Here is a 22,674-nt window from a genome sequence, read left to right as displayed (position 1 = left end):
TGTCTCAGGCTCATTTTGAGGCTGGTTCTCTGGCTGATTCTCAGTCTGAGATCCAGAGGAAAACTGTGTTACTGGGAGAGGGCGTGATACAGCTGAAGTTGATGTGGTGGGTTTCTCCGACTTGACCCATGTCAAATCTGTCTGGCATGTAACTGATGATGTTGCTACGGGACGAGTGACAGCAGCAGAGTATGTCATATTAACTGGACTTGAAACCTCATTTGCAAGAAGTTTTTTTGCATCAAGATACGAAATGTTCTTCTCACATTTTAATTTCATTATCTTTGACTCCTTTTGCCACACAGGGCAGGATTTAGATGAGGCATCATGTGGGCCTTGGCAGTTCGTGCACTTAAAACTCTTGTCACAGTCTGTGTTGTCGTGGCTCTCACCACATCTATGACATACCACAGAGCCACGACAAGAGTTTGACCCATGACCAAACTTTTGGCATTTGTAACACCGGAGTGGACTGGGGACATACACGTCCACTCCGATATTAAAATATCCAGCTTTAATTGACTGTGGCAGTGAAGCACGAGCAAACGTCAAGAGATAAGTGTTCGTTTTTACAGTGGTACCTTCTTTCCTGATAGTGAAACGTTTGACTGCTGTCACACCCTGATCGTGAAGCTCTGCAGCAATGTCCTCCTCAGACATGTCAAACAGACAGCGAGCCCTGTCGCGAATGATACCACGACAGGAATTTAAAGTTCTGTGCACGGACACAGTAACCTCTATATTGGCGAAGGTTTAATCGATAAGAGATTGAGATTGCTGTTTCCGTGCGCATTCCACCAGAAGGGAACCACTACGGAGACGGGTGACGTTTTTAACATCACCACAAATTCCACAAACAGCTTTTGATACAGCGAAAGGATTTAGTTTGATGGGCAGAAAATCAGTTGCCTCAATCACAAGGAAACGAGCCCATGATTCAGAATTGGCAGAAACAGTTTTGTTAGATTCATCAACATTTTCATATCGGCGCTTTTTTTCATTTCGCAAAGGAACCAGATGGATTGGGATCCATGATAATAGTCAATAAGTTCAGCACCCCTGCTCCCCATCCACCTCGGAATATCAACAAGGACAGCGTCATATAGCACCGGATCTCCAAGATGCTGACACCAGGGATACAGGGGTGTTATACTCCAGAGACAAAGACATGAAAAGCTATGGAAAACTAAAAGAATAAATGCCAGGCTGGTTCGGCCCATGACACCATTCCCAAGAATCACAGATTCCAGAGGTCTAATATCACCAGATTGGCCCATGAGCCACCGCCTTCTGGCATAGGACTCTAGGCAATTTAAAGCAATACAAGTTCAAACAAAGTAGATCCAAAAAAATCCAAGGCCCAATGATAATATTACAATGTGCAATATAGTCACCACGCACAGGGCTTGGCGTGACCAGCCGATTGATGGAACCGGGCCAGTTCCACCACCCGTCTAGGTGAAGTAAGGGCCGAAGTGGTGTGTTGGGCAATAGGAACACGGTTCCAGGCTCCTACTGCCCTCAACCACCAGACTCCCGTCCTCCACCGACACAGGGGCGCAACCCACGGCAAACGGGTTGGTGGACCTAATATCCCCCCGGGTCCACAACGGGGGTGAAGGGCGCTTAGCGTGACCCAGCACCCACCACGAGGAGGTGGCCCTTCATGGGTGCCCCGTCTAGGTGAAGTCAGGGCTGAAGTGGTGTGTTGGGCAAAGGAACACTGTTCCTGGAACCAGTGACCTCAACCACCAGAATCCCTTCCTCCACCGACACAGGGGCGCAACCCACGGCAAACAGGTTGGTGGACCAAATATACCCCCGGGTCCACAAGGGGGGGTCGAAGAGCGCTTAGCGTTACCCAGCACCCACCACGAGGAGGTGGCTCTTCACGGGTGCCGGATCTGTTAGAGGTGTAAGTCATTCCAAACTTTATCTTGAAAAAAAATGTTGAAAACACTACCAGATTTAATTTCATTAAATATATCCTATGTATCCACACATAAATCTAGGTCATCAAACACTCTTTAAAATACTCTTGTCGCTCAGAAATATATAAACATTTATTTCTTCCGTCATGTGTGAGTGTGGGGAAATATGCTGGATGACAATTTATTAAAAATGCATTCTGAATTTCTGTTACCTTGTTTAAGAAATATTTTGATCGAACTTTACCTTGCCATGTGCCTCATATCATTAACACACAGGTATAGGACACAATAAAAGTCTTCACTGCAAGATAAGTCTTAGTTGTAGTGACCTATCGGAATAGTCATACAGTTGGCAGCTTCACAGTGATCATCTCTGCTTTCTTTTAAAGATTCCATACTTTTGGTGTGTCATACAGAGAGGTCTGATTTATGGGACAGCAACTCTCGTATTCTCAATTCGATCTCACAATGTTATGTGGATGTCTTCTACCTGTTTACATAAAAGTGTTTTTCAACAGGAACTTTGTAAAAGTATTCTTCAATTAAGTGTGTGAGTCAACACTTTTCTCTTAAAAAAAACACCTCACGAGTAATGGAATTCTGTAGTTTATTCAGGGAAAGATGAGTACAGATTAACTATTTGACATACGTGTCTTAAATGTATTCCGTTAATCCACCTGCTTTCGTGGTGGAAGGGTATATGAATGATTAATATATTTAATCTTTGTTTTCTCAGGTTAAAGTACATGTCTGCATTCGAAAATTATATATGTTTACTCGCATCCTCCAGTGTAGTGGTCAAGATTCTGGATCCGAAGGATTTCAAGATCAAAGTGACCAGGTCCATGCATAATTTCCGCTATAGCCTCGATTTTCTTTTGGGCAATTGGAGCAAAGTGCATCAGCTGAAATGGTGGCAGAAAATGAAGTCATTGAGATACGTTCTCGGGATCGATAAACATCGCAGTGTCTTCAACAAACAACAGCAAGGGAATTGCCTTTGGACAATACTTTAATGTTGTAAATTGATGATTATCACTTTGGTCAAACCCGTGAGCATGGCAATGATACTGACTAAAACAAAACTGTATCAAACTGGCCCTCCAGACTAAACCAAACGTGTATTAAACACATTGATTCGTGGCCTTGGGGACTCTATTACTCTTTGCTTCAACGTCATACTTGACACGGAAAACCCTCGGCACATGTTTTTAAACGATCACAATGTAAGCATTACACACATTAGACAAACAATAACGTTAGCCAAGAAATATAGACATGAATATACATGAATTTCAAATGCATTGACGTATTCATAGTATACAAAACACCTTCCATTGCTGTAGCATACGCGACGCCTACTGGTATTACATTATGACTAATTTTCACAATATCTATGAAAAGAATGCGACAAGTTAACAAGTGAGTGAATGAGTGAGTGAGATGAATTTTACTCGACTTTCATTTCATGTATAACACAGCTACTAGTCTCTACAAGCATTTTGTTTCGAAGTTTCACTGAAAGCATAAAAAAACCTTCGATTTTGGTTTTTAAAGGACCACGATGTAACCGTGAAACATGTCAGATAAATAACTAAATACATAAATAAATCAACTCGTATTGAATAATCACATAATATAAATAATAACTTTCATTTCTCAAGCATACCAGAAGATGACAGTTATTTTCTAGGCATATAGATATAGAATACAGTATTTAAAAGAGAAGAAGGTGACATGATTTCACAATGAACATGAACATCACGTCGACTCCACTTTGTTCGACATCTGTATTCGATATGGAAGGGAAGAGAAGGGCGATGGGGAATATAGAAACACAGAATAAGAACTAGAAACATAAGAATGGGAGTAATGAACGGTGCAAGGTTTACCTCAACTGGAAGACTTGCTAGAGTTCTGAAACATGCCGCCCGTTGACCTGCGTTCAAGATCCTCATTTCTCTCGACAAGGTATCTCTCAGCATATCATCATACTGAGTTGTTGTCATGTCTGGAATATGTGAATGATTTGAGCGAAACATATGTTTCTGGAATAGCGCTGCAAATGTACACAAACTTATCTCATGTTCTAGGGCTACATATACCAAACAACCCGTCTGTCCATCTGACATGTTTCTGGTGAGGTGAAATGGGGTTTAACGGCGTGCTTGAGAATATTTCGCTCATATGAAGACGTGCATGCATGTTTATGTGTGGCTGCTTAATACTGAAATACCATGCCACAGTGAAGCATGAATACCCCACTAAGACACATTATACTGACTCCGAGCCGACCAGTCCTTGTTGTACATATTAATGCCGAGCGCCAGGCAGGGACCAACAAGTACCATATTGTAACGTTTTTTGGTATGACGCGGTCGAGGATCCAACCCGCGACCTTCCGCTCTCCGGGCGGACGCTCTAACCACTACACCACGGAGGCGGTCAGACATGTTTCTGGAATATTGGACACTAATGACAAAACATGTTTAAAGGACTAAGTGGGGGTAATTTCTCAGTGGAAGCTTAACAATTTTTAATCCATCATTACGTGTTTGATTAAATGTAAGCCACCTTAGATTGCAATGTACACCTTCATCCGTCCTCCATTATAATAAGATGATAAATCGCTGTTCGTGTGTCGCATCGAGGTGGTGATACTATTGCAAAGGCAATTGATATGCGATGAGGAGGTGCCGAAAGAGATTTCTGCCTGAAAGTCTGTCAGTTCTTTGAGAATTTGGACCTGGGTTACATTTGTTTGATGACTGCCGTGTTAACCCAACCCTCATATCAACAGTTGGGGAGATTTCTTCGAGAAGGAATCTGTTCCTGGTGAATTTGCCTTCAGTTACTTGACGACAGTCGTGTTTTCTACCCCCTGTCAGGCTAAGGAAGGATGACAATATATGGATCTGCATCTGTCAGACTGTATGTACATTTTGCTCGGTTACATCTGTAACTACGAACATAATACTTCAATGTAACTTTCTCTCTATATGACTGGCAGACAGAAAACATGTTTCAGTGAGGGGGCTGGAAACGTGTACAAAGTCGCAGTCAATGTGTATCAATATATGCCTTCAGGCCACATACACGAAAAAACGGTCTGTCTGCTTCTGTTGTGTTTCTTGAATACTAAGCATCATTCAAATGTAATTAGATACGTTGAGCAGGTGTCATTAAAGAGTGTCAGTTCTTTGGTGAATTTGGACCTCGACTATACTCCTTTGGACAACTGCCGTGTTTACCCAAATCGCATATCAACATCTGGGATTATTTCTACCGTCGGAGTATTACATCATGATGTAGGTGTATGTGCATTTAGTGAGGCTCCAACAACAGACGTATAACTCAATACACAAAACTGAGTAGAACTGCCAGGCATACCTTTCACAGGAAATATTTTTTTGCCCAGAAGTAAGTCCTCATCATCCTCGAGGGTATCATAAAAGGCTGTGGTCATGTTCAGACCAAGTTCCTGGGCGAAGTCACTGCAGTAATACACTGGCGTCACTCTGACCTCATAGCCCTTGCTTGCCAGAAAGCTCGTCAACTGTGGCCAGCTGCACGCTTTGTCAACACGAAGAACTGCAAGCAATAGGTAATAGTTCTTCCTTGTCAAATACCGTGTACTTTCTTACTGTCCCTAAGGATCCTACTCTGAAAATGTATCATTTAAACAGACAGAAATTCAGGCAATAGATCACACTGGATTTCTTTTGTTAAGGTAAATTCTGTATTTTCTGACTACATAGTAAACTTGAAATACATACAATGATACATAATCTGCGTTGCTACCTCGTTTTGTAATATAGTAACATGTTGTACTCGGCGAATATATGTTGAGCAACAATTAGTTGTGTGTCTTGAAGGGCAAGTTTACACGAAAATAAAGCTTTTTGTCTTGCACTTTTTCGGTGAGTGAGTGAGTTAAATTCAAAGTCACATCGGCCATAGTTCAGCCATATCGTGACTAAAACTAGTTCTAAATTTATAATACATACAGATAGTATATAAAACCATGTCAACGAAGGACAGTAAAACCACTAGATTATCCCAAAATGAGTTAAAACTAGCTAGCATATAACTCTAAAAGTAGAAACTTATTATTGGACAATACAATGTAAAAATGGGCCAGTAATCGCCAACAACTGAAGGTAGATCACCATACTGGCACCCATGAAAGGCCACCTCCTCGTGGTGGGTGCTGGGTACTGCTAAGCGCCTTTCAACCCCCCGTTGTGGACCCGGGGGGATATTAGGTCCACCAACCCGTTTGCCGTGGGTTGCGCCCCTGTGTCGGTGGAGGACGGGATTCTGGTGGTTGAGGGCAATAGGAGCCTGGAACCGTGTTCCTGTTGCCCAACACACCACTTTGACCCTTACTTCACCTAGACGGGTGGTAGAACTGGCCCGGTTCTATCAATCGGCTGGTCACGCCAGGCCCTGTGCATAGTGAGTATTATTGCACATATTTCATATATCATTTTGGTCTTGGCTACTCTAAATTTAAATTATTCATGATATTGTATTGCCTAGAGTCCTATGCCAGAAGGCGGTGGCTCATGGGCCAATCTGGCATTACTGACCTCCGGGTTCTAATCGTCTTCAGAAAACTGTCAAGGGCGGACCAGCCTGACTTTTCTTCTGTTTGGCAATATTAGCTTCCTGTGTCTGTCTTGCTCGAGTATAACATCCCTGTAACCCTGGTGTTCTCTAGTCGGTTTCCACTTCAACACCGTCCTTGTTGACACTCCATGGTGGGTGGGGAGCGGGGATGTTGAACCTATATTTATTCATTATGGCTACCCAACTATCTTCTGGTTCTCGTTCTCAACCAAAGAGAAAAACATATAGATTTAGACTTTGTATCGTCTTCTGATGACGAATCAGAGACAACTGGTTTGGATTCTGGGCCCCGTTTCCTGGTTGTACAGGGAATTGAAGGACAACCATTAAAGCTCAACCCTTTGCAATATCTAAAGCTATTGCTGGAATATGTGGCGATGTTAAAACGTTACTCGCCTCAGAACAGGTGCCTTGCTGGTGGAATGTGCCAGGAAGCAACAGTCACCAATTTGCTCAAAGCACGTCACTTTGCAAATACCAGGATTGATGTCTCGCCACATAGAACATTGAATTCTTGTCGAGGCATTGTCCGCGATAGGGCACAATGTTCGTCTGATATGACAGAAGTCGACATTGCATCAGAACTTCAGTCACAAGGTGTCACGTCCGTGAAAAGATTCACAAGAAAAGATGGGGAGAAGATTCTCAAAACCAACACATATCTTTTACATTTTGTCTTTCAACCATACCAACAACAATTAAAGCCGGATATTTTAACATCGGGGTGGAAGTCTACATCCCGAATCCTCTTCGGTGTTTTAAGTGTCAGCAGTTTGGACACGGTGCTACCGCATGTAACAACACTCAAATTTGTTCTCGCTGTACTGGAAAACATGACAATGCCGACTGCACAAATGACATCAAGTGTGCAAATTGTCATGGTGAACATATGTCCTCCTCCAGATCATGTCCAGCCTTTGAAAGACAAGCCCAAATTCTGAAAATTAAACACACAAATAATATCTCTTTGCTGAAGCAAAGAAATTGATACCAAGCACTTTTCAGTTCTCTCAACAAAAAACGTACTCTGCTGCAGTATCTACTTCCCGTCCGAAGGTTGACCATGAGTGCCAAACGGCCATCTCCTGGGTCTCAGAAAAGCAGACTATTCTTTATAACATTTCTGAAGAGGCTACGGGAACATCCACCCAGACAGAAGCTTACCCAGAAGCTCAGCCAGTACCTGGTACCCACACAAAACATCCTCCTAAGCCGCCATCTCAACCTTATAAGAAACAACCCGACACCGTTCAGTTGTCAAAAAAGAAAGGGAAGAAATTAAATAGGAAAGTACCAATTATTGTCCCTTCACCTTCTGAGGTTCCCCTAGAGAACCCATTTGGACTTCTTGACATGGAAGTTACCCTGTCCTCCCAAGACAGGAGGGGGACTAGCTCTTCCTCACACTCACGAGAGCGATCGCCAATTGAGGCGCCACCATGACTCAAATGGCCAACATAATTCAGTGGAATTGCAGAGGACTGAAAAATAACTTCAGTGAAATCCAATTACTAATTCAAGATCTTCAACCGTCAGCATTTTGTCTTCAAGAGACATATTTAAAAAGCACAGACACCTTTAAATTAAGACAATACACCGATTATCATTCCTTTTCTCCTGTGGGAGATAGAGCAAGTGGAGGTGCTTCTATTTTAGTTCGGCAGGGCATCATACATAGCCCTGTATCACTCAACACAAATCTGCAAACTGTAGCTGTTCGTCTGACGCTGCATTTTGCCTTGACTCTGTGCAGTTTATATATCCCTCCTTCTTCTGAAATTCGTCAATCGGACCTTCACAATCTATATGATCAACTTCCAAAGCCATGTCTCATCATGGGTGACCTCAATGGACACAACCCGCTTTGGGGAAGTGCCAACACAAATAATAAAGGTAAAGTTATCGAGGAATTCATTTCTGATAATAATTTATGTATTTTCAATACCGATTCAGCCACGTATCTACATCCAGCTACGGGAACATATTCTTCCCTGGGATCTCTCACTTGCTGACTCCAATTTATATAATGAATTTGAGTGGATGGTCCATGATGACCTATGTGGCAGTGACCACTTTCCCACTATTCTCAAAACAATCGACCCTGGTGATGATCCACCTTTATCAAGAAGGAACTTTGCCAGGGCTGATTGGTCCTTATATGAGACACTGTGTACTGACAACTTACAACATGATGCATTTGCGAACAGTGAAGATCCCATACAGTTGTTTTCAGATATGCTCAAGGACATTGCTGACCAAACTATACCAAAGTCCTCTGCAGTTCCACATATTCGTAAGCCATGGTTTGATAATGCATGTAAACAGGCCAGAAAGAACAGGAAGAAAGCTGAAAAATATTTTCGGCGACATCCTACTGTTCATAACTTAAATAAAGTCAAAATTTTAAATGCCAAGGCTCGACGTACATTTAAACAGAATAAGCGTCAGTCTTGGAGGAAATATGTTTCTAAGATAAATTCACGCACACCGATTTCAAAGGTGTGGAACATGATCCAAAGAATTAAGGGCAAAGGTTCCAAATCTACTGTTCACCATCTGAAGGATGGTGATAGTATATTAACTAATAAAACCGATATTGTGAACAAGCTTGGCGAAACTCTCGCCAAACATTCATCTTCATCGAATTATGTTCCTGAATTTCAGAAACACCAGAAACAACAGGAGAAGAAAAGAATTAACTTTAAATCAGATAATGGTGAAGACTATAACGAATTGTTTTCACTACATGAGCTACATACCGCCCTGAGCAAGCTCATGATACAGCAGCAGGAGCTGATAATATACACTATCAGCTCTTGAAACATTTACCTGAATCATGTTTGGAAACACTTTTGAATATTTTTGACACAATATGGACTTCAGGGAATTTCCCACCTTCGTGGCGTAATGCCATTGTAGTCCCTATTCCAAAACCTGGCCGGGATCATACTGATCCATCAAATTACAGACCAATCTCTTTAACGAGTTGCGTCTGTAAAACCATGGAACGAATGGTAAACAATAGATTAACCTGGTATCTTGAAACCAACAACCTTATAACAAATATTCAATGTGGTTTCAGGAAAAATCGTAGTACCATTGATCATCTGGTACGATTAGAATCCTTTGTCAAAAATGCAATAGTACATAAACAACATGCAGTATCGATATTCTTTGATCTCGAGAAAGCGTACGATACCACCTGGAAGCATGGCATTTTGGAGGATTTACATGATTTTGGTTTGAGGGGTCGTTTACCTCTTTTTATATCACAGTTTTTAAAAGACAGGCAATTTCAAGTCCGAGTGGGTTCTACCCTGTCTGACCATTATAATCAGGATCAGGGTGTCCCTCAAGGCAGTATTTTGTCTGTCACTTTATTTAGTATCAAGATTAACAGTTTGTCAAAGGTTTTAAATGATTCCATTGATGGATCACTTTTTGTGGATGATTTTAATATTTCTTGTCGCGGTAAGAATATGCATACCATTGAACGGCAACTACAGTTATGTTTAAACAAAATAAATAAATGGTGTCTTGAAAACGGCTTTAAATTTTCTAAATCAAAAACTAATTGCATACATTTCTGCCGTAAATATAAACCACATAAAGACCCAGAACTGTTTTTTAAATGACACTCCCATCAAGGTTGTAAAAGAGGCCAAGTTCTTAGGTCTCATTTTCGACTCCCATTTAACTTTTCTTCCGCATATCAAATCCCTAAAAACTAAATGCCTGAAGGCACTCGATTTATTGAAAGTCGTGTCTAATTCAAGGTGGGGGAGGGGATCAAGCTACGCTCCTACACCTTTACAGATCACTTGTCCGCTCGAAGCTTGATTATGGCTCCATCGTATATGGTGGAGCCTGCACAAGCAACTTAAAACTCTTAGATTCAGTCCACCATCAAGGTCTGAGACTTTGTCTTGGGTCTTTTAGAACTTCTCCTATTGATAGTCTCTATGTTGAGGCTGATGAGCCATCCCTTACCCAACGTCGTATCAAACTCTCTTTGCAGTATATAACAAAACTCTATTCTAACAAGTCTAATCCCGCATTTAACTGTGTTTTCAATCCTTCTTATGAGGAGTTGTACAACAAAAAGCCTTCTCTTGTTCCGCCTCTTGGTTTAAGAATTAAACCATTTCTTTCTGCTGCCGGCATTGAGCTGGAAAATATAGCTCCTTCCCGTCTTCTTTCTTCTCCGCCTTGGCAATTGGTTAGGCCACAAGTTGACCTAACATTAACTACATTTAAAAAATCAGAAACAAATGAATTACAGTATAAACAAGAATTTAGTCAATTAAGAAATAAATATAATACATACAAATCCTTATTTACAGATGGGTCCAAGGATGGTGGCGCAGTGGCATGTGCCACTGTCATTGATCCAGAACAATATCTTCTAGAATACCCGATAACAGCTGTATATTTACAGCAGAAGCAAACGCCATATTAACGGCTCTTAAATATATTCAAAGACATCCTAAACATAAACAGTACATAATCTTTTCCGATTCCCTTTCATGTCTTCAGGCTATTAAAAATATTTCTTGTAAACATCCACTTTTATTAGACATTATTGAATTGTATAATGAGCTTGCTACTGGCCAGTGCGACATCGTCTTTTGTTGGTTACCCAGCCACGTTGGCATTTCTGGGAATACCATGGCTGATCTTGCTGCCAAGGCAGCACTCAACAAATCTGTGACACCACTTCTTATTCCATACTCTGATTATAAAGCTGGCATTAGAACTTACATCCGTGATCTAATGCAGAAGAAGTGGGACGCCCAAGTAGGTATTAATAAGTTACATGCAATAAAACCCTATATTGGTTACACCTACTTGGGTTGTCAGTCCAGATTTGAAGAGGTCATTATGAGAAGATGTCGCATTGGCCATACCAGATATACTCATGAATATTTATTGAAAGGCGAAGATCCTCCGTTTTGTATCCCTTGTGATGAAAGGATCACAGTCAAGCATGTCTTGCTTGACTGCATTGAATATTCCATCACAAGGGATAAGTATTTTAATGTCAAAACATTGAAGGATCTTTTTAATAATGTTAGTTCTCATTTAGTTATTGCCTTTTTAAAAGAATTAGATTTATTAACTGATTTGTAAATAGATAAATATTTTATTATTGGTAATTTAAATTAGTCACTGAGATTGTTAGTGGCTGTACCCTCAAAGGGGGTTGACGTAGCGTAAAATTATTGTCCTCCTGAGAGGGTACGTAAGTCCCAAAACTTTCAAAGTAAAATATAAATTATCACATTTTAAACGTAGTATTTTTGTTATTTTAACTGTTGGCTAAATTTTCCTACAATCGCCAGCGGCTGAAGGGATGGTGTAAATCCAGCTAGGATCCATGCAGGTAGCAAAAGTAATGTAAGTCCCCATGGCTCCTAGCATGGTGATCTACCTTCAGTTGGTGGCGATCTATAGCCCATTTTTATATTGTGTTGTCCCCTATAGTTAAAATGTTTTAGATTCAATTACTAGTTTTACATATATATCTGTGATTATCTAGTTATTTTACTGTCCTTCGTCGGCAGAATTTTATAATTTCACTTAAATTGTTGATATATTTATAACTTGCTTTAGTCACGATATGGCTGAAATATTGCCGATGTGACTTTAAATCTTAACTCACTCACTCACTCAAACGAATGCTTTGAGAAGAATTTGATTCTATAACTTTCCACTTTGTCGGTTGTCTTTTCTACAGTATCCTCGTACAACGAAATTAAAACGTATGTGCACTTCATCTAGCTAGCCATCGGTGAGTGTGCAGGGATTCTGGGTTCGGTAGTTGCTAAATAATACGTACAATATATGTGTCCCTCCTCTTGGATCAGTCATCACTTTGATGTCAAAACCACATCAAATACATCACGACTATAAATGCAGAGTTTTGAATTCTGTTTGAAATTCGCTCTTCTACAATATCCTCACTGCAGGGAGGACAAATTTATTGAAACTTACATAATCGTTCATCTCGTCAGTTTTGACGCATTACTAAATCACCATTCACGGTAATTGGTGTAATTTAGTGTAAGTAATTAATTTTAATATCCAATTTAGAAAAACAACAACAACAAAGTATCATTGCGATCCCCGTTATTTTTATTGTTGAGAATCGTGGAGAACGTTTTAGAATGTACACAGACACGACCGCCGAAGTTAACCTTCAGGCCATACTGCAGTGTCTTTGTAAAATCACGTCACATGTAAGTCGGTTATGTTTCGCCTATTCCATCACAACTGTAATTTAAAGTCAGCTACCTTACCATATCCAAATTTAGAAATATCATTGCGATCACCGGTATGTTTGTTGTTGTTGCTGCTGTTGTCAATTCCTGATACAGTTCAAAATAAAATGATAAAATGATCCTGCTGCTTTCATTTTTACATATAATGTTTCTGTCGTATTTTTGCATTCGTTTTTTATAAGTGATTTTCAGTATGAATATCGTTTGCTTTGTGACTAGAAAGGAGACCACTCTGAATCCTTTGGCACCAATTATGTCATAATCAAAGGTTTAGCTCCATAAACAAGGGCCTCACAATGGAATAACATTTCAGCAGTTATATTGAGGGTAAAGCGTTCATTGTAAGAAAACATAATGCGAATTATTTAAGTATGGATAGCTAAATCTACCAGATAACTAATTCAAAACTACCTTTTTGTTTCACATACGGGAAAAAAGACGATTTTTTCGTGTACACTTCTCCTTTAAAGCCAATTTGTCTGAAACAATCACACAAAAATAGTTGCATAATTGAACTTACCCAGAATTACCACTGCATTCCCGAGTTCCTGTTAAAGAAACGTCAATTTGTTAGTGTGTGAGACGGGACGAGAAAGAGCGGCAGTCAATATCAGTGTACACTGTCGGCGTGTGTGTTTTTGTGTGCATGCATTCCAGTGCACGTTTCATGCGTATTTACGCTCATAAACTTTTTTCCATCTCAGACAATCCTACTCAAAAGTTTTTGCGAGGAATGAATTGGGACGCTTCTCTTTAATCAATTCGTGAAAATAGTAAAATATCGGATAAGACTGTGTACTCTCAAAGTGATAATGTTTTCTCAAACATGTGTATTCTTATCAGTATGATCGTGCTAAAAATGGGTATTGACTGCTGGCCACTTAAAGTTTAGAATTTATTGTCTAGCTACGGTTTTGGCTATTCTTGCTCAAATCAAGATGTTGATTGTGGGGAAGACTTCTTGTTGAAATTAAAGTTTAGATGTATCAATATTGATAACAATTGTATTTTGAAATTTTTAAGAAGTATTCCATGTTTGACAATATACAGACTTATAATTTTTTTTAATATGTTCGAAGACTATTTACCATTAGGTACTATTAAGCCATATAGAATTGCCCTTTCACAGCTTAGATCCTCAGCACATGATCTTATGAATTCTGAAGGTAGAAAACGTCACATTCCAAGATGTGAAAGGTTATGTCCTCTGTGTATATAATACCTTGTTTAGAGAACGAGTATCACTTTTGCCTTATTTGTCCTTTCAACCAAGGTCGTAGAGAAAATACTTCTCTATAACACTACAATAATCACCCATAATTTATTCAACTTATGACATCTACAAAAGCAAGTATTGTAACCTGTTTAGCCAAGTATATTTCCCTCCCTTTTAAGAAGCGCAGTAAGTTCCCCCAGTAAGCGTCGTGACAGTGTATAGATGTATAAATGTGTACCCACTATGTCGCAACATGTTTTTTTTTGCGATGTGAATTGATGATGTAATTGTATACTGGGCCTGTTGCCTATTTACGGAATAAACATTCATTCATTCATTCCGTTCATTACCAACTGTGTCAGCCTTCTTGCCATTAGAATGTGTATGGCACAAGCTACTAAAATGAATCACCCTCTTCACAATTATCCATCACGATTACTGTGCATGTCTAGTTTTTAATTTTGCACAGTACGCATACAAGTGAGGACCAAGGATTATAACACATCAGATCAGGATCAAATCAAATAATTACTATTGTTACTAATAATGTGGGTGTCAAGTGTTTACATGTGTTGAGTATACAATCAAGTTAGGAGCAGGGAATAAAACCATCTGCATCACTTCCAGCCACCCGTGAAGATCCGGGTTAGAATTGGTCATTGGGAACACATGCTCGTCATAAGAGGCGACTAGCAGGATCGGGTTGACAGGCTCGCTGACACTTGGTTGTATCCCAGTTGCATTGATCGACGCACGCGTTGTTGATCACTGGATTGTCTGGTCCAGACTCTATTAGCTACCGGCCGCCGCCATATAGCTGTATATTGCTGATTGCGGTTTTGAACAAACAAACAAGACAAAATAACGTTTAGTCTAGGCTCCCGATCCACATTAAGGCTAGGCAGTATCTGTTCAATGACACAATGACTTTACTTACCTTAAATGAAAACAGAACCTTGATGTCAGTAAGCCCCGCCACTGTTGTTTTAATGTCAAGTATGTCGGCATTCTCGTCCCTCCCTTCCTTCGGTGGAAGGGTGATGTCCACTCTGTACAGACGTGCGTTGCTATCTTCAGGGTCGCCGAGCACCGACAGGGGGAGACACGACAAGGCGAGGAGACCGAAGAGGACCGTGAACATTGTTGTGAAATCTTAGTTTCTCCACACAGACAAGAAGACAAGGTTTCGCACTCAGGTTGTGCTTTCGCCGTTAAAAAATATCTGAAGCAGAATATAGCAGGTTTTCAAACTTCCAAAATTCTAAGAAAAGTAGCGCACATTGATGACTGCTGGGCATTTGCTTTTAAATATTGCGAGGTTTAGATTCCAGTGAATGGCCAGGGATATAAAAACTGAACGTTGATCTTTGGTCGAACATAGTCGTCAAAGAACGATTTACAGGTATAATAAAACAATATTACCTTCTCTGGAAACGGACGGTGACAGAGTTCCCAGGACCAAAGTAACTGTTCTTTATCTAATTTGTAACGACAATGCCCCCATATGTTAAGGAAAATTATATCCCATTAGTTCCAATAATGAGCATATTTAATATTTTACCTTTTCAACAGTGGTAATGCTGAACGCTGGCTGCTGACTGGTGTTTGTGGGTTGACGGGCGCGAAATATATACACGTCTTTCTAATCGAAACTCCCACTGCGCATGCCAGAATAACACAAGGAGGGTTAATGTGAACACGTGCTCAATTTCACAATATGCATATATGAATATTTATGAGATATTCTTTGTAATGCAGGGTTTGCTTAGACGAAGTTTGCACCGAAGTGAACTGTGACACGCACTTAGTGCACTCCTGACGGGATGTTGAGACTCTGCTCTACGCAGCGTACGCCCATTGTACATGTTTTGCAGTGGAATAAAAAAAATTAATTCTATATAGTTACCTTCAAATCAGTCCAATCCAGCATACAATTGTGTTTTCAACCCTCTCTATGAAAACCTGTTTCCTAAACTGCCAAGCCTGGTTCAACCACTTGGAATCAGAATTCAACCACACATATCTGCAGCTAAAATTGATCTCAATAGCATAGCACCTTGCCGACTCTGGCACATGATGAAACCACAGATCGATCTTACCCTCACTAAATTCAAAAAGTCTGAAACAAATCCCTTGGTGTTCCAGCAGGAATACATCCAGTTACGTTCCAAGTATGACACCCATAGATCCATTTTCACTGCCGAGGCCAAAGCTATCTTTTCAGCTCTGACCTATATTAAACAGCAGAATCATTCCCAAAACTTCATCGTTTTCACAGATTCATTATCTTGCCATCAAGCACTTCAAAATGTCACTTCAAGTCACCCCGTCATTCTGGACATTTTGGAACTTTACAACGACCTCTCTACTGCCCAATGCGACATCGTCCTCTGCTGGTTGCCGGGTCACGTAGGCATAGCAGGTAACACAAAAGCCGATGCTGCAGCAAAAGCAGCTCTTGACAAGCCCTTATCTCCACTGCTGATCCCGTACAGTGATTTCAAACCCACAATCAAAAACTATACTCGGGACTTCATGCAAAAACGATGGGACACTCAAGTAGGAAGAAATGAATTGTATGAACTGAAACCAACAATTGGTTATACCTACTTGGGTTGTCAGTCAAGACGTGATGAGGTAATTTTACGATGATGTCGTATTGGCCATAGCCGATTTACTCATGACTTATCTGCTGAAAACGGATGGGGACGGACCCCCCCATGTGTGTCTCTTGCGATGAGGTTTTCACCATCAAGCATATTCTGCCTGAATGCGTGGACTTATCGTCTGCAAGGGACTCACATTATGATGCAACAAACCTAAAAGATCTGTTCTCCCGCGTGAGCGCTCATCTGATAGTGAACTACCTGAGGGAAGTTGATCTGTATCATAAATTGTAACTGTGAAATGTCACTAACAAATTGCCTGCCTTTAAATTTGATGCTATGACTTTTTCTGCTTTTAAATGACAATGTAATGAATACATGTTTTTTAAATAAAACTCATTCCGAGTATGTACTTACAATGTTTATTAATGCAAACTTGTCACTATATGGCTGGAATAATGCCGATGTGAAGCAAAACCCAACTCAACAACAACAAACTAATGAATGCAATACGCTGCACGAAAGCTGAAGTGTTTACTAAGGTCCGATTATGACCGAATCATCTAACAAACATCTAAATATATAACATCCAGCACACAGATGTTCATTCGACTCTAACCAGCTAACTAACTAAGCACTCAACACTAATACTCTAACACCCACGTGTAGGATCACGAGATATGTTTATATAACACTAAACATGTATGAAAGTCACGTGCAGATGTCCTATCCGCGAAGCATAGTGTGTTCGCGTGCACAGCACATTGTCCGAGAACCAAAGACCATAACATAACTGAACATGTCTCCAAAACGCATCTGTTATGTAACGTCCACCGATACCACATGCAGTTGGTATTTATCCGCGAAGCAGAGAACGTTTTGAAGTGATTCGAACATTCCGTGAACTGTTTTTCAGTCCAGTACACGTATTGTACTTTAACGCAATGTTCAGCATCTGTATTCTGGAGTGGACACGTATTTCACTCAGAGTACACTGCATGTGAGAAGGTGTGAGATATCTGCATGCAGAAGTATGTGAATGATTGGTATGGGTTGTTACACAAGCCAAGTGGTAGAACGGGAGGTAACAAATTACGAACGTATCGAATGTTTAAGGATGTGTATGGCTGTGACAGTTATGTGAGTATGCCCCGTTCGTACCGCTCTGCCTTCTCCAAATTCAGATCAGGTACTGCTCCTCTGCATTTGGAAACCGGCAGATATACAAATGTGAATGTGAAAGAGAGGGTATGTTTTCAGTGCAGTGAGAGTGTTGAGTATGAAAGACACGTTCTGTTGTATTGCCCTATGTATAATGATTAACGTGAAAGTTTATATGAAAATGCCTGTTTCAGCTATCCAAACTTCTTAGATCTTTGTGATGATGATGGATTAGTTTACTTTTTAAACACCATGTATATTTCAGTGCCAAAACTGCTTTCATATCTTGCAAAGAAGAAAACATATTTTATACGGATAGATTTTATACTGTATACAGCTATATCATTATTTATTTTTAGTGTTGATAATGCATTAACACATTGGTCTCTCATAACCCATAAAGGGTGGCTTGCTTATATGTTATAGTTTATAAGTATATTTATATATGTATTTTATGTGAGGTGAGACTGAAATAGAATATCTGCCTGTCTGTCTGTAAAGTGGGTTGATTGGTGTGTTGTGTAACGCCACCCTCAGCAATATTCCAGCTAGAAGGCAGCGGTCTGGACCAGAGAATCCAGTAGTGTACACCTTGAACATCGTTCTACAGTATGATTTTGGTATAGAGTTTCGTGGTAACGTAAAACTCCACACACGGGTAGACTGTCGTGGCAAATATGTCTTCTGTCTGATGACCAATAGGCACTGATAACAACCATAATCTCTTGTAGAGTATGGCGTGTCACTGGCTCTGTTTGGTCGTCATCAGCCGATGTGTGGCCGGCTATGGAGCTGCAACACTTGAGAAAAGTGACAAGCCACAACAAACATATTCGTGATATGTAGCAATATATTAAGGCCCGGGTAAATATGGCACGATGAAGTACAACGATCTCGTATGGACACAGTAATATGGAGATAAGCATAAGACGAATACTACGCGTATTAAGACATATTTGACGGACAATATTGAATTAGAGTACGACATATATAAATATGTGAGGGATTGAGGGTGTACATTGAAACACGGATGAAAATCAATCCCAGCAAGTAATATTAAAGGAACAGGATAAAAATTTAATATGAGTAATTACCAGCTATCCATTATACACATGTTCTAGTTTTATATTCATTTCTGTGATACTCTAGGATTTTTACTGTCCTTCTTGACAGATTTTACTCTTTCTAATATGAACTCACTCACTCACTCATAATACACATGTACGTCCGACCACCGGTAAAGTAATACAATATTGTCGTAAGAACGATTAGTAATATATGCCTGAACATTCCTCTTGTAACTCGGTAGTTATAATATAGGTAAAACACCTGATGGTATTTAATGCTAATACAGAGAACAAAATATTAATATAAATTTAGAAAATGGAGTATTTAACGATACTATCACCTACCAAATTCACAAATTTGAGTCTCAAATGTTCAATGTGTCCAACTGACAAGTGTTAATAACGCTGACAAATGACTGGTCGTTAATAGGTTGTTGATCTCCATCACAGTATGAGTTAGATATGACGTGTATAAATACACAACAGGGGCAACGGAAATGTGGCATCTGTCTATACGTGACAGATGGCAAAGGCTGTCAAGTTAAGGTAGCTTTAATAGGATGGGCAAGGTGCGATATGGATTATGTCACTCAGTGCATCCACAATGATGGATTACCATAAATCACCTGTCAAAGTAGTAAAAAGAAATCTTTTCAACTGACACGTTTTAAAGCAAGTGACAAACATCTTACGAGTGCCTGTTTTTGAATTTGTAAACTGGGACAACCAAGCAATAAATCATAACTGAAGAACACACGTCGAATAAGATAAATCTTTAAAGACGATTTCAGTCTGTCATTGGAGGGCTCGGGGGTAAAGATAAAATTGAGAGACCATAATCTCACGACAATCAGGGTTGATGGAACATATTGATCTGACATCAATTAATGCGAAATAATGTGTGCCTATTTTTCACACTGGGAAATGAGGTGTAAATCAACTTAAAAGTATTGGTCCCTTTAACAGAATCAATGTGGAAATTTAAACGCAGATTTTTTGGGAGTGGTTGTAAAAGTCCATAAGGTTTTAATGCGAACAAATTGAAACAATCCGATAGGAGGAAAAGATTAGGAGGGTATAATTTAGAAGTCGTTGTCTCTTTCTGACAAATATGATTCTTATTTAATCTTACTTTAATATCACACATGGATCCAATTGTTTGTGGTACGTGAGTTCACAATGCAAGTGTGCATGTGAGAGATGGTTTAGGTTGTGGGCTGTGAATAATTGGAAAGTGTTTTAGTGTTCACCATAACATGGCTGAAATATCCTTTGAAGACGATTCAGTATACTGATCTTTCACCTCTGAAACAACCAAATAATCAGGTAGATTCATAACCTGAGTGATATTCGGACCTGACTGATTAATTGGTAAACCGGATGAATTATTTTGATATACATCGAGAAGCGTGGAATCAGTTTAAAAGAAATAATGAGCAGAATTAGAATTCACTCCTTATTTCGAGAACAATAAACTCTCAAGACAGTAATAATAACTTGGATCCTTAAAAGCAACGTGGCGTATCCATTGGAGAGATTGACTGAGGAGGCCACAGGTCTATAGTACATGTATGCAGACAATATTATTAGGCAGCAGTGAGTACATTTTTCTGCGTGGAAAGACATGATACAGAAACATTGACAATTTTGCTAGATGTTGCTTGCTGGAATAGGTCAATAGAGATATAAATTTATAAATATTATAATGTACAAAGTAATGTTTCTTTATATACTTACTTCTCAAAGTGTGGTAGGCTGGACAGACAACAAAATGTATCTTCTATAAATCTTCAATTGGATTCAAATCACACATTTTACGTATTCTATCTTCATTTGTTTTATTCCAATATATTTCCCTGTTTCTATTAACAAATCATGGGATGAGCAACGAAATTTTGTAAGCGTGATTCTATATTTTCTATATAAAAATCTATCAATTACCTATTGTTTTGAGACAATCGTCAAAATATGTAACAAAAGTGTTGATAACATGATTTACACACTTAAAGTCACATCGGCAATATTTCAGCCATATCGTGACTAAAACTAGTTTTAGATTTGTAATACATACATATAATATATTAAACCCTGTCAACGAAGGACAGTAAAACCACTAGATTATCACAGATTGAGTTAAAACTAGCTAACATATATCTTTAAAAGTAGAAAATTATTTCTGGACAATACAATGTAAAATTGGGCTATAGATCGCCAACAACTGAAGGTAGATCACCATACTAGGGACCATGGGGACTTACAGTACCTTTGCTACCTGCATGGACCCTAGCTGGATTGACACCATCCCTTCAGCCATTGGCGTTTATACCGAGAATTAGCCATACATTAAAATGACAAAAATACTACGATTAAAACACCTGGTATACTTAAATTTACTTGAAATGTTTTGGGACTTACGTACCCTCTCAGGAGGACAATAATTTTACGCTACTTCAACCCCTCTTGAGGGTACAGCCACTAACAATCTAAGTTACTAATCAAATCTACCAAAAATTAAAATACAGATATGTACAGAACATATTATTCAAAATTCATTCATTAAGTCAATTTCTTTTAAAAAGCCAATAATTAAATGAGAATTAAAAGTGTTAAAAAGATCCTTAACTGTTTTCACATTGAAACTTTCGGAAATAAGTATTCATGTTGAAGTCGTTTTTAAGGTCAAATGACTACGCTACGTCTTGACGCTGCGACACGGAACATCGCCATTGAAAGAATCCACGCTGGAGATTAACAATCTTCTGTTGCCAGGCGTCTGAATGTAAGTCTGAGCACAATATCACGGCTTGCAGCTCGGTAAAACCAAACAGATATAACAAATGACCGTCCCCGTACAGGCAGACCTCGAGTCACCACTGCAGTCCAAGATCGGTACATCCGGGTACTACATTTGCGTGATCGTACTGCCACGGGTGAGAGCACAGCAGCCAGGGTGCCTGGGCTTCAGATGATATGCGGTCAAACTGTACGGAACAGGTTGAGAAAGACTGGACTGAGAGCCAGCAGCCCCGGCGTCGGGACCGTGCCACATTGTCACCATCGCGCTCAGCGTGTCCGTTATCTAAAATTATCCATTTGGTTCTATAGACATTTCCTTCTTCTAAACCAATGTAAAATTCATGTATTAAAGTCTGTTTGTGCACGAGTTATACATGTTTGAAAATATATTTTCGCAACAGATTCTGGATTATGCGATTTTTTAATAGTATGTATCTTGTAACCTTTGCTTAATGGACGTGAGAAACTTTGCGAGTTTATTTATGCACTGCTCTAGCCAAACATTACCGAAACCAGTAGAAAATAGTAAATGTTTAACATCTGTGACCCAATTACGTTTTCCATTTCTATCGTACAAAATCATCATATTATAACAATTTTTATGCAATCTGTAAGATGGCATATTTAAAATTTTGAACCAATGTTTTACTATTTTCATTTTTAATTCGACAAAAAATGGAAATCTATCACATCAACCATTATGTTTGCAGTAATAACTTCCACACGAGAAATCTTTTAATTGCTTTTTCTAGTCCCCAAATCTCAGAACCATATACACGTATGGGACTACTCTTGTCATCACACATTATAACAAATGCTTTGTGTGACAAGCCACCTAAAATATAAACATATATTATAATACCAAATAGTATTTTCTTGGCTTACATTTGTATGACGTAGCTGTTTCAACTTTTTAATATCATTTCTCGTTTGCAGTATTTATGTGAGATCCGTAGAAAGAAAAATGGCACAAGATCTAAAGCA

The 22,674-nt window shown here is 39.5% G+C and overlaps 1 long non-coding RNA gene across 1 annotated transcript; it reads right to left on the bottom strand.

Annotated features, from left to right (window-relative positions):
* Positions 1-14,957: 14,957 nt before the first annotated feature.
* Positions 14,958-22,313, bottom strand: LOC124268394. The gene is made up of 3 exons (XR_006896266.1): positions 22,193-22,313; positions 19,580-19,581; positions 14,958-14,968 (listed from the first exon to the last, which is right to left on the bottom strand). It is a non-coding gene; the product is annotated as an uncharacterized LOC124268394 (long non-coding RNA).
* Between the last annotated feature and the right edge of the window lie 361 nt (positions 22,314-22,674).

The sequence above is a fragment of the Haliotis rubra genome, unplaced genomic scaffold (genome assembly GCF_003918875.1).
Source record: "Haliotis rubra isolate DU_JTF1 unplaced genomic scaffold, ASM391887v1 Scf1379, whole genome shotgun sequence".
Lineage (NCBI taxonomy): Eukaryota > Metazoa > Mollusca > Gastropoda > Lepetellida > Haliotidae > Haliotis > Haliotis rubra.
This window is presented reverse-complemented; position numbering and strand designations above follow the sequence as displayed.